This window comes from Gymnoscopelus microlampas, assembly GCF_963454915.1.
Source record: "Gymnoscopelus microlampas genome assembly, chromosome: 7".
Taxonomy (NCBI): Eukaryota; Metazoa; Chordata; class Actinopteri; order Myctophiformes; family Myctophidae; genus Gymnoscopelus; species Gymnoscopelus microlampas.
Window position 1 is genome coordinate 57,339,205 of NC_139944.1, and position 14,484 is coordinate 57,353,688.

Here is a 14,484-nt window from a genome sequence, read left to right on the forward strand (position 1 = left end):
CTACTCAGGCTTTTGTGAGCCCCCTAGACAGTTTTTAAGTTGCTTCATTCAGTATTTAGATATTTGATATTCATTTTATCAGACACGCCCCCTTCCTTTACAAACCCATTATAACTTCAAACTCCATTTTTAACATGTTAGATTCATCAAAAACCTCATCAAAAAAAGATTCATCCTTGGTTCTGGTGACTCACCCTGCCCTAATACGCGAGGGGGCCGTGTTTTAACTTAACTTTTTTCTTTTCTCTTTTTTTTTGGGGGGGGGGAATGTTTTTTTTTATACAATTAAAGAATTTAATAAAATAAATGAAAAAAGTAATGGAAAAAACACGGCCCCCTCACGTATTAGGAGGGCAGGGTGAGTCACCAGAACCAAGGACGGGTGTTTTTGATGAATCTAACATGTTAAAAATGGAATATGAATTTATAATGGCTTTGTATAGGAAGGGGGCGTGTCTGATATAATGAATATCAAATATCTAAATACTGATAAGCAACTTAAAAACTGTCTGGGGGCGGGGCTCACAAAAGCCTGAGTAGACGATAAATTGACCCAAAGTTTTTTTGAAAGTGAAATATCCCTTTAACTGAAATAAAAAAAAATACATATACACAGGATTGGTTTGTACAGCCCTAAAAACATTCATTATTCATCCTGTGAGAAGAAAACTCTGCAACATATGACTTCTACATAAAGTATAAGGTGAACAGAGAATGTAACCATGAATATTAATAAAGCTGCTCTGACTGGGTCCAGACACAGATCATGCTCTCAGTTATGTCCAGGATGTCCATGTTTTATTCAGGTTTGTGTCCTTTAAACTCCCAGAAGCTACACAATAGTGATATTCCTGCCATGTGCTACAATCTGCTGTCATTTCATGAACTATATGGTCAGCAATAATATGCTACAATCTGCTGCTAAACAATGAAATTATTCATGGTCCAACCACTAAGTGGTAGTAGAGGCTCACTATACTTCATACTAAGTACATTTACTCAAGTACTGTACTTAAGGTCAATTTTGAGGTATTCTTACTTTACCGGAGTATTTCCAATTTTCAATATTTTTACTTCTACTCCACTACATCTCAGAGGCAAATATTGTACTTTTACTCCACTACAATTATTTGAAAACTTTAGTTGCTAGTTACTTTGCAGATATCAATTATTTGAAAATAGCAGATCTACAAGCTCACAACACATTACATTGCAACGTGTTGTGAGCTTGTAGATCGGCTATTTTCAAACATTTTAGTAGTTTTACTTTTGGTACTTTAAGAATATTACACAACAGAATCATGCAATGGAACAACCCACAGGGTGAGGTGAGCTCAAACTAGTGAAGGTATTGAATTAACTTCAATGGGTAATTTGCATAGTTATAAACCCTTTAGTTAACCCAGATGTAACACTTTCTTCATTAACACATGACACGAGAAGACTGCGAGAACAGTGGATCAAAATGAGTCCCAATACACATTGTTTGTTACTGCGGGACGCGGCTGTCTCCTCAGTATGATGTGAAATCATGCTAAAAATGTGTTCTTCTCAGAATATATATAATATATAGGGTTCTCTTAAATGAATAACATTACATAATTTAGATCACCTTGACACTAGCAGTAGCATACAGACATATGCCTGTCATCCCTACGCACATCTCCTGCGTACTTGAATAAACCAGACCAAACCGTGATCTCTCGTCCTGCCTGGTGTTTACTAAACATTACAACTTGTAGCACAAAGTTCATCCACTCTAGCAAATAAGAGACCTCTAGTAATGCACTTATTGTCTATGCTATTGTCTAACCTAGATTACACTTGGTTTGGTTGAATGCTTGATTCTGATTCGTCACTGAATTCAGTGTGTGTTATTCCTGGAGAATGACAGATCAACAATAACATAATATGTACACTGTGGTTTATTGCTCATAACTAATATTGTTCTTAAAAAAGACTGTACATCAAATAAAAACAGCATTAAAACAACAGCCATTATAGTATAGGGCATAGCAGTGGCGACCATGTTCTGGTTCCATTGTTCCAGACCACATTCATTTTCCCCAAATATTTATATCAATTATTTTAAGCCTAGAATCAAGCCATCCAGGATCCTGGTGAATCATGACCATAAAACATTTGATTCTGTGATTATTATTTTTTTGAAAACCGCAAAACAAAGGGTATTTATTAAGGGTATTTTATTCACAGAATCAAATGTTTTATGGTCATGATTCACCAGGATCCTGGATGGCTTGATTCTAGGCTTAAATTAATTGATATAAATATTTTTGGAAATCTCTATGGGAAATGAATGGGGTCTACAACGATGGAACCAGAGAATGGCCGCCACTGCTATGCCTTATACTGACATTACAATGATAATGCTAACTTAAAAATACTGTACATCAAATAAAAACAGCATTAAAACAACAGGCATTACAGTATACTGACATTACAATGATAACGCTAACTTAAAAATATTAAGATACTCTCAAAAGCAGCGCTTATAAATCCCCAGTGAATAGTCTTCACTGTGGTGAGTGAGGACTAATGGGGATCTGTAATAAACTAAACTAAAAACCTTAAACATTTAAAAGTAAGAAATGTACACATACAAAAATGCAAAAATAGCCAACAAAGGACTTACACAGTATAACATACTTAATCAGATTGGAAATATCTGTTTCATAGACTCTCTCGGTAACAATGCTTCTTGGCATTAACGTTTATACAGCTGGAAATCCTGTTTATTTCTCTTTTAAATGGTGTCTCATTTCGGAGCATGGATTAGTGGGATGAGCACAATGTCCAACGAGCCTTGGACATCATGTCATAACACTCAAATGCAGTGTTTATTGATGCCCCCACAAGTAGCTGAAACAATGTTAACAACTTCTCATGGTTAAAGGGACTACACCATGAATTTTAACTTTTTCTTCTTTTTTTGTGTGTTTTTGGTCTCCCCTACCTCTCTTCTATCCCCAAAAATACCCCAGTTTAAACACTCAGGCTTTCACAGCAAATCTGGGGTTTTCTGTAAATTGGTCTCAAAACAGGCCAAACTGATTTGCACCCTGACGTGACGTCACGTCAGGGTGCAATCCCTCCTGTTTTTCAGTTCCAACCAAATATATATGTACAGTATATATATATTTGGTTGGAACTGAAAAACAGGAGGGATTGTATCCTGACGTGACGTCACGTCAGGATACAATCCCTCCTGTTTTTCAGTTCCAACCAAATATATATATATATATATATATATATTTCTTTTACTTTTTCCACACAGAACCAGGAGATAACATGCATACAAAATGGCTCAATAGCGCCCCGTGCCAAACAGGACAATGTGGTATTGCAGGTGAAAGTGCTTTATAAGTTAGTTGGAATGAGTATATCTGAGGCTTGATTTAGGCTCAAACCTTTTGAAAAACGTTTGAAGGACATAAACAATATGATATTAAATATTATTATTATTTTTGGGCGGTGTAGCCGCCCCTATATGTGAGTTTGGGACATTGACATTGCTGCACTGTGATTGGCCACCCATTTTACCCCCCCAAACCATTGTACCCCCCCAAACCCTGCACTGTTATTGGCCACCCCATTGTACACCCCTTCCACCCACAATGGGCGGCCCCTGGATACCCCCGCTGACTCTATTCCCCGCTGACTATATTCAGCACTGTGATTGGCTAGCGAGACACATGATGAAATGATGATGAAATTAATAACCTATAAATAGGACTATGCACTTAAAACACATTTTTGTGTTTTAACATTTTTAAACACAAAACACATTTTTGAGCTTCCATCACTGTGATGACCACTGTGATGACCACACCACCCACTTCATACTGGGTGTGATTTTTTTTTAAATTCATGGTGTAGGTCCTAGAAGGTAACGATTCATACAATGAAGGATTATCCGCACTCTCTTCAGTTATATTCTTGATTTATGTTTTTAAAGATGAACAGCCGCAGCAGACAAGTCTATCTAGAGAAACGGCCACGTTTCGGCACGTCGGCCTTCCTCAGCATTTCAACATGTTTGAAACGCTGAGGAAGGCCGACGTGCCGAAACGCGAAGAGAATGCGGATAATCCTTTATTGTATGTAACCTCAAGAATCTCTACCCAGTTAAACTCAAGAGACTACTTCCCAAGACTCCCCTTTAGTAGACCACGCCTTCTCCTGATTGTAGGGTAACGATTCAACCATGAATTACATGGTTGTCAGGCGCAGGCAGGAGAAACAAAAGAGCAGCGCTACTCTCCAGAAGTTTCCAGCTTGAAGCTAACAGGGCCCTATGGCTACGGCAAAAAACACCAGGCGTCAGGAGCGCTGATGCACGATGGTCGGACGCCGGGATGCATGCATGGCAGGCTGGCGCTGCCAGCTGAAAAGACACTCTCTGTGGACATGGCCTCTAAGTCAATAGTTCATCAATAGTTTCGGTCCTATTTTTGACTGATTTGAGGCCTAATCACTGTCACCAGCATAGATGAATGTGTCTCCAGTATCAAGTCAGACTTGAGTGATGACAACTGGATGATCCACCTCATACACATGGACTCCTGCTGCTACACTGGGTCCAGCTTCAGAACCTCCTTGTAGATCCACCTCTTCATACTGGTGGTATTCTGTCTCTACTCTGGGTCCATCTGGTAGATCTATGTCTTCATACTGGTGGTATTCTGTCTCTACTCTGGGTCCATGTGGTAGATCTATGTCATCATATTCCTCTTCTTCTTCACTGGGTCCAGCAGCTTCAGCATCAGAACCAACAACGTTATAATAAACTATCTCAATGTTCTCTCGTCTGACGTTATAATACACCAACTCAACGTTCTCCGCTCCTTCTCTCTGCCCTCTGGTGGCCTGGAGAAACACAGCAGCATCCAACTTTAATTTACTGGATCAGATCAGGTTCTCTTCAATAACAACAGTGTAACTACTTCATTAGAAGATTAAAGATGAATAAAGACGTGTATTTACCTTCCAGATGCGATAAAGGAAACTGAATATCAGCAGCAGCAGCAGCATTATGATAACTTTGGTGATGTTAGATGTCAGATGAGAAGCTGTGAGAGAAATGTGTTAGAACATCATCAAACATCATGTAAGGAACCACTGTCATTGAAAACTTTTTTTTATGGTAGAAATTCATGTTATTGGTTAAATTATCTGTGCTTCTTTGATTGTGATTCATATTGTGATTAGAAAAGTTCATTTCATTCAGGTTACCTGTGACAGTGATAGAGAGGATCTCGCTCTCAGAGGAGAAGTTATGAGATTCTTGTTTTATTCTACCATGATAATCTGTGTTATCTATAACAACATTGATGTGATAAACACAGCTGTAATTTCCTTGGTGGGTGTGGTTTGCTTCAGAAAACAGGAAGTTGGCAAACAGGAAGTTGTCAGAGTGATTGACAGCTGGCTGGGTGTAGGTGTGTGTTGTGTTGGATCCAGTGAAGGTGAGGTGGAAGGAGCCTCCTGGGTACTGTGGCTGGATGGAGCAGCTGATGGTAAAGTTGGAACCCTCCATCACCTGCTGCCCCTGCTGCTGGCCCTCAGAAACCCCCTTTATGAAGGTGAAGAGGCTGATGATTGGCTTAAACAGCAGATCTATAAAAAGACAGAGGTGATTGGCTGAAACAGCAGCTATGTAAGCAGAGTAGCCAATGAGATTAAACCAAAGTTAGAGATCAAACATATTAGAAGAAATATCCAAATGTATTTTGCTGAGCTAACACAGAAAGCCTGTTTGGGAAATTGATGTTTTTTTTTTTTTTTTTTTGAGTTTCATGCAATAGCTCTTGTCAACCAGTAGGTATTGTACCTGACATTTCTCAATAGACTGGTTTGTTTTTACAAACATTAGTGTATGTGTGAACATTCAGGACAAAACTCTTTGACTGAAACATTCTACTATATCAGTGAGCTGCAGTGTGATCACATGACCTCAAGTCCAAGTTCTTCTCAAACTAGAAATATATATTCTAGATGCTGTAAACACAAACAACTGTATTCTGACCCATAGCAGAAACCTGTTTACAACAACCACCGTTGTTATTTTGTATTAATATACTCTACCATACAGCTTGTTCAAAATATTGTTTTATTCACTAAAGTTATGAACTGCAGCTTTAAATTAATTTAGAGAAAGAGAGAAATGCTCTCCGTTTGATTGATTGATTGATTGATTGATTGAAACATATGAACTGTATGGTGTAAATCAGTTATGCAGATTAGTCTAATAAAATAGAAATCAGCAGATTAATTCAAATATTACTATCACTGTTGAAGTCATTTGTTTGTTACCTGAACAGATCACCTCCACACTTTCAGTACTATCATCAGACTCCTTTATTCCACACTCCCTCAGTGAAGACTCAGAACCACCACAAGAAGATGTAAGAGTCCATACAGGTTGCGCTGTAGAACTATAACTCCACCCTTTTGAAACAGCAGAGCCACAGTCCAGCTGTCTACACACTACAGATGATGACTTCAAGTCCCAGACATAACTAAGTTCATCCAATGGCATGTAAGGCACACCACCCACTGGTCTCCACTCTCCCTGGTGTTTCATCTCCAGTCTACCAGTACACTTACTGGTTCCTCCCACCAACCTGACATCAGACTCTGTACAGAGACAAGAGAATAAGATATATGACTTTAATTAAAGCATATGAATAAAAAACAAAATGTGTTCTTTGTCTTTTATATTACATGTGTATTGTGTTCAATGAAACACTTGTCAATGGTAATTTGTGTACAATTGTAACCAAATGGACCACACTCTCATAAGCAGCAGAACACAGTAAAATAATCAGTGGTAATTTAACAGTAAATGGAACCAAATGGACCATTACATTACACACCACAATATACAATACAAGTACACGTTTAGTTTTTTCCCCACTTTCTTGTTGACATAATTGGTGACCTACTGAAGAGACTCTGGTGGTCTCCGTTTTGTCCCCCAGCAACACATTGTGAACGATGGCACTACTTTATGTTTCAGTTAGTCCTTACATTGTGCAGTTTAGTTTGATAGCTTACATTTAATTACTTTATACCATTACTTTGGATGGTTATTATACTATAGTTTTTGTATATGTTTGATAATAGTATGTAACTGTTATTGTCACTGACACTTCTTTTTGCCCTCAGTTTCCTGCCATAGAGCACCTTTAAGTGTGATCACAATATGAGTTTATTTCATAAGTCTGTGTTGTGTTGTACTGTATGGAGTTTAAACCACACAGAGGACTGGTTCCTTTAGTTCATATTATATTCACAATATGATCAGATAGATGATGCTCTTTAGCTGTCTGCTATAAATACTTTGTTATTTTATGTAAATGTCTTAAGATATGGAGGCATTTACATTCCTAGATGTGCTCCCAGTCTGGTGGAAAGTGAAGCTTCAAGTTTTTACTTGAGAAGAAATACTACTTTTACTCTTGGCTACATTAATGCTTGTTCCTTTTATTATTTATCTTTTTTGTTTTATTCAATCCAATTGTCAATTGTTTTCTGTTGTCAGAGAGACTTCAGCCCCCACCACCACGGAGGTTGTGGGTTCGAATCCACTGTGGTGAATCTGGCTTTGTCGAGGGTCTACACGAACACAATTGGCCCGTGTTCGGGGGAGGGAAGCCGGGGCGGGGAGGGTGATATATGTCACTTTAAGTACTCCTACGGGCTGGGGCGGCACCTGTCAACGGGGAGTGTTGGGCGGGAGGAGTAGGAGGAAGGCTTTATGTCCTCCTGGTGGGGGCTCCTTACAGGTAGGTGGGTCAGTAGGATTCAATGGGCCAAAACAGAAAAGTGCGGTCCGGGGACCCTAAGGGTCCTTGAGGTCTTCCGAAGGGGCCCCAGTTAAATGATTGGTGACTCTGACAGTGGATGTTCCTAACGGGGGTTCATCTCTCCCAGTGGTTCTCAAAGTGCGGTCCGGGGACCCCCACAGGTCCTTGAGGGATTTCCATGGGGCCCTTTGTTGGTTCTCAAAATGTGTTCCGGGGACCCGCAGGGGCAAGAACGCAGAGAGCATTTGAGAGCCAAGGGGGACGCGTGCACGCGTGTGCAGAACGGTGGATGCATATTTATAGCGGAAAGAGGTTCACATTTAACTATAGCCGTACTCATTCGATTCTGAACTGATTCTTAACATTTAAAATTCTCTATCAGCTGTGAAGGGTCTTCTTTCATGTGTATCAGTCATGATTGTTTCGCCATCAAACAATATCAAGCAAAAAGGAAATATCGGCGGGTCCTCTCCATCGCGTACCTCTCTATTCAGAAATGGAAGAACCGTCGTCCTAAAACACCCTCACCCCGGGTCTAATCCGGCGGCCTCGGTCCGCCAAAAAAATGGGGCAGTGTGTTTTTGGACGAGCGTTCCGTTTCCACCCGTGAAAAAAATATTTTTCCTTTTTCTTCGTCCAAGAAGTGGGGGGGATACTACCCCCCCCCCCCCCCCCCCCATGGAACTGGGTACGTCTAAACACCCCCGGCCCCCCCCAGGAGTCCGCAGGAGTCCTTGAGGGCTTCCCAGGGGGTCCCCAGCTAAATGACTCTCAGTGTGTCGGCTATTTTCCGGCACATAGCCATTACCATTACCATCATTGGCTAGCCGTCCCAGTGGTTATCAAAGTGCGGTCTGGGGACCCCCAGGGGTCCTTGATGGTTTTCCAGGGGGTCCATCATTTCTTTACAAAGTGCGGTTCGGGGACCCCCAGGGGTTTTTGAGGATTTGCCAACTCCAGTATATATGTATGCACACATGCACGCACGCACGCACGCACGCACGCACGCGCACACACACACAAAAATTGCACATCTACAAGCAAAGTGCGGTCCAGGGACCCCCAGGGGTCCCCCCTTTATCTTCCTAATGGCTGGGCATTACACAGCCATAACTCCAGTTTGAGCATAACACCATTTCCAAACTTGATTTGTGTACTTAGACCACCAATAGGGATGGTCTGTATAAGTGAAGCCCCGCCCCCCTCAGTCTTCCTATTGGCTGGACTTTAAACAGCCAGTTCCCAGCATGCTACAGGTCTCAAACTTGATGGGTGGTCCCACAGACTTCTAATTTCATCAACAATGACCACTTCTGTTTTTTCACATCCTACTTCCGCTTTATCTGATTGCCTTGAAACTTCTACCACACATTATCTGAGGGGTGTGTAGTTAAATGGTGCGGAGGTGAATCTGTTCACTTCCGGTTTTACCAGGAAGTGGTCGTAGAGACCTAAAGCTCTGCCATCCGGCCTTGTGGGGATATGTGCTCGGCAGTGTGCTCCTTTATCATCATTACTATCACCTAAATTAATGAATTAGCTAATTAATAGATGTATCACCTGAGCAGGTGAGTCCAACAGTCTTGTCAGGTGAGCAGGTGTTTCTAGTTGAGTTTGAGGTTCTACAGTCCAGGAGAACAGACTCGTTGCCTTCACACTGGAACTCTTTGGCCCACATTGAAGCATTCACTTCTCCATAGAGCGCCCCCTGGAGGACTGAAGGAGCCCCACAGCCAAGCTCCCTACAGACCACCTCTGCATCCTGCTGGTCAAAGTCACCTTCACACACTGAGACCCACGACTGATTAGACTTCACCTCCACTCTGCCTGAACACACACTAGTCCCATTCACCAACCTCACTGACTCTGGAGAGAGAGAGAGAGAGAGAGAGAGAGAGAGAGAGAGAGAGAGAGAGAGAGAGAGAGAGAGAGAGAGAGACAGAGCGAGAGAGAAATAATGAATTATGATAAATAATTAAATTGAATAAACAAGATTATATATTTACCTTGTTATCTCCTAACCAATCAGAGTGCAGAGGGACGTCGTTCTAAATTTGGTGACGTCAGCGCGTTCCGTGCACATGCCGACGGGGGCAGGGGTGGGGGTTGGGGGGGAGGGGAGGCGGGGACATAGATTGGTGAAGCAATAGGTATTGAGACCTGAGGAACCCCAGGGTTTAAGTGTCTAACTGAGATAAAATCACAGCAGAGCATAAGAGACTGTACCAAGAAAACAAACAAACACATAGATTACTGTCATTGTTAAAGTCATTTGTTACCTGAACAGATCACCTCCAGACTCCAAGAGGCGGAAGTAACATACGCCATTGTTACACCACACTCCCTCATTAAAGACTCAGAACCAACACAGGGAGATATAATCCTCCATACAGGTTGATCTGTAGAACTACGACTCGATCCTGTTGAAATAGCAGAGCCACAGTCCAGATGTCTACACACTACAGATGATGACTTCAGGTTCCAGTTAGGTGTATAATAATCATCCACTACAGGTCTCCACTCTCCCTGGTGTTTCATCTCCAGTCTACCAGTACACTTACTGGCTCCTCCCACCAACCTGACATCATACTCTGTACAGAGACAAGAGAGTAAGAAATATTACTTTAATCAAAAATATTAAAAACGTTTTTTTTTGTTGTCTTTTATCGTTTATTTTTACTGTGTTCAATGAAAAACTTGTTAGTGGTAATTTAACCCTGAGTGTGTACAATTGTAACCAAATAGACCACACACTCATGAGCAGCAGAACACAGTAAAATAATCAGTGGTAATTTAACTCCAACAGTAAATGGAACCAAATGCATTACATACCACAACATACAATACAAGTTTAGTTTTCCCCCCACTTTCTTGTTGATAGAACTGGTGGTGACCTACTGAACTACTCTGTTTTGTCCCCCAGCAACACATTGTGAACAATGGCACTACTTTATGTTTCAGTTAGTCCTTACATTGTGCAGTTTAGTTTGATAGCTTTTTAATTACTTTATACATTACTTTGGATGGTTATTATACTATAAAATGTTATCAGTCTCCTGGAAAACACATTTAAACATGAGGTTGATAATAACATGTAACTGTTATTTCCTCTGACACGTTTTGCCCTCAGTTTCCTGCCATAGAGTCCAGAACTTTAAGTATGATCACACTATGAGTTTATATCATAAGTTTGTGTTGTGTTGTACTGTATGGAGTTTAAAACAGACAGAGCACTGGTTCCTTTAGTTCATATATTCATAATGATCAGATAGATGATGATCTTTAGCTGTCTGCTATAAATACTTTATTATTTTATGTCAATGTGTTAAGATATGGAGGCTGCTGTCATTTACATTCCTAGATCCCAGTCTGGTGGAAAGTAAAGCTTTACATTTTTACTCTGTTACATCATACAACTATACTATGCACCGTTTTAGATAAATTGTACTTGGAAGAGCAGTTTTAACATAGTTTTTATGTATGTTTGAGAAGAAACACTACTTTTACTCCTTTACATTTGGCTACATTATGCTTGTTCTCTTCATTATTAACTTTTAGTTTTATTCAATCCAGTTGTTTTCTGTTGTCAGAGACTTCAGCCAAAGACTCTGTCACATGACTCTTTAAGCTCTAGATTTACAACACTTCATCTACATCACACAACACATTATCAACATGTATACTGTATGTTGCAGAGACTCCTGCAAGGTATAAGGACTGTATTTACTAATGGGCTGGTTCTTGCTATGATCTCCGCAAGAGATTGCTGGGGGCCGAGATTGGAATGGATCTTAAGTCCACACGTTGAATATGGGTGGATAGGCCCTAGTATTTAGGTATCTAGTTGTCTCCGCCAGGAGACTTTGTTTTCACTTTCTAAATATGACACACAGATTGGTCAAGCCTCACGTGACACGTGACAATACGGTGAAATAGTGTGATCTGATTGGCTAGTGACGTATAGCGGCCTATAAATACATGTGTCACTTTGAAATAGTCTGTGCCTCTTTCAAAGTGAGGTAAGACAGGAATAATCACGAAATGGCGGATACTGTAACAATTGGATAGGACACTTATACAGACAGGACAGATACAGTAGGACACTTACACAGACAGGACGGATAGGACACTTACATAGACAGGACGGATAGGACACTTATACAGACAGGACGGATTGGACAGTTATACAGACGGATAGGACACTTGTGTCATGTTACTATGACACAGTAACATGTTGTATTTTTTGTAAGAATTAGAACATATAAGAAGTAGAACATTCCCAGAAGTAGAACATTCCCAACATTCCCAACACAAGTCTGCTGGTGGAGTCTCCGCCAGGCCGAAAGCATGGTGGAGAGTATGTTTTACGTCTTGTGCGTGTGTCCGTCTCAGCCAAGCTATCATTGGTCAAGCTTCACGTGACATCACAATATGTATATAAATAGGTAAGATAGGTGGCTAGGCGAGTATTATTAGGAACAATACTCGCCTAGCGGAGACCTGTGCTCCGAGGAGCACATTTTATAGTTGCTACTGTTACCCTACAATTGCCGACACCGATCCTATCAGACAATTGTGGTATTTTATAGGTAGGATGACGTCACACTGGCGTTGTGCCCATATTCTGGCGTAGTACCGTATCGCCGTCGTCACCTTTGTAACACTCTCGCCTATGGGAGGTGGTCGTTCGGCTCCGCCGTGTGACCATACTCTCATAATTCCCAAATGAAGTGAAGATGTCCCATGCGGTGTTTCGCTATTGCTTCTTTCTCCCGCCCTTCTTGATTTCGATTTCCTTCTTGGTGGTGGTGAGTGGAGTGCTTGTCCACGTTCTGCTCGGTAAGGAGTGTTAGAAATACTGCAGGGCGTTCGCTATGCTTAGTATCCATCCTAGGGTCTGCCTCCAACGCGCCATGGCATAAAACCAGCCTGTTGGGTGTGTCGACCAAATGGTTAATTGGGTAGAGGTTAGGCTGGCGAAGTGCCATGAGTCTCCCTTCAGGTTGTCGTGTCGGTATACTAGACCTTCGTCTCCCTTCGGGCTGGGGGCTCTGACGTACCGGATCTCCAGGAGCTCCTTTGGCAGGAGAGCCAGTTTGGTCTTGCGTGGGTGAACTGCGTTGTTGTGCCGCTGTGCCACACACAATTGATTGCACTCTATGACGGACGTCGGGCAAGGTGAGTGCGCTCTCCTCTTTATTTCCTGTAATTGGTCGGGAGAGTGAATTCGTACCAATCAAGTTCTGCATCTCCGATGAGTGCGAGCGATGAATATAGGTGTGCTATGTAGCTGGTGATCCCGGTGTAGCTGTAGGGAGGTTGGCCTAGATGGCTTAGGAAGAACCTGTGTCTGTGACTGTAATGTGCAGTCACGACGACAGAGAACACCATGGTAACAAAGCCGAGGGTAACGATCAAGTTCACGTCTCTTGATTCTGTTACCTGACCTCGATGTGAATCGTTCTGGATTGGGCCTCCTGGTCCCGTGCCTCGTTCCACCTCGGACTCTAGGTAGAGCGCTTGAGGCAACTAGGGGTCTGATCGTGGGGGGATTGAATACGAAGCCAACTTGTTGAGGGGCCATTTTCGCTCTAAGTTCTGGTTTCATATGTTCATAGGCCTCCCGTAGCTCCCTGTCCCCTCAGATGAGGTCCGTGCCTCGGTTGGACCGGAGCTCACGGGGTTCCTTCCTGCCGGCTATGAATCGGCGTGTCATGTTTGTGGGTGGTTTACCTACTGCACCAGTGGAGTCTGTACTCTGTGAAGTCTGTACCCTGTGAGTCTATAAGGACTCTCTGCGTTGTTAATCGCGGTAGTTCTGGGGGCCTTCTCTCAATTTGTGAGCCCTCCCCCCCAGGGCCGTAGTGTTATTGCTCCCGGTCTTATGGAGGCAGATGGGCCTCTCTACAATTGCCGACACCGATCCTATTAGACAATTGTGGTACTTTATAGGTAGAACATGACGTCATGCGATCGTAGGATGACGTCACGCTGGCGTTGTGTCCATATTCGGGCGTAGTACCGTATCGCCGTCGTCATCTTTGTAACACTGTATGATAAGGTGGGCTGGTCTTCTCTGACTGAGAGACGCAATAATCATTGGCACCTCTTCATTTACAAAGCTCTGGTTGGAAAATGACACCATATATCTCGTCCATGCAATGTCAGAAACCTTGTCACATTTTAACTGGCTCTAGCAAATGGCTAGTCCTTCTGGTTCCTTTTGCCAAATCAGAAATGGGAAAGACTGCTTTCAGCATTGGTGCACCTGATTCTTGGAACCTCTTGCAACAAGATCTTAAATTGAATGCCCTAGCATCTATTTGCCATTTTAGGAATCTACTTAATAACCGTGAATGCAACTGTTTTAACTGATTGTTGTCAACATATTGTCTTTCTCTATTGTTCTTATGTGCCATGGTTTTGCACTTTTTCTGTTTTTCATGTGTCCATGAGGTTGATAGAACTTCATTAAGCCCCCTGGTGGTGTTTTTATGTTGTTTTATGTCTTTGACTATTTTGAGTTTCTACCTGGAGGCTGAAACCTTGAGGGTCAAACGTGCCAATAGAAAAACAGCCCTTTTGTGACATAATAAAAATATACCCTCCCCCTCATTATCATAGCACAACAGGTGTGAGCATGAGGAGGAGGAGG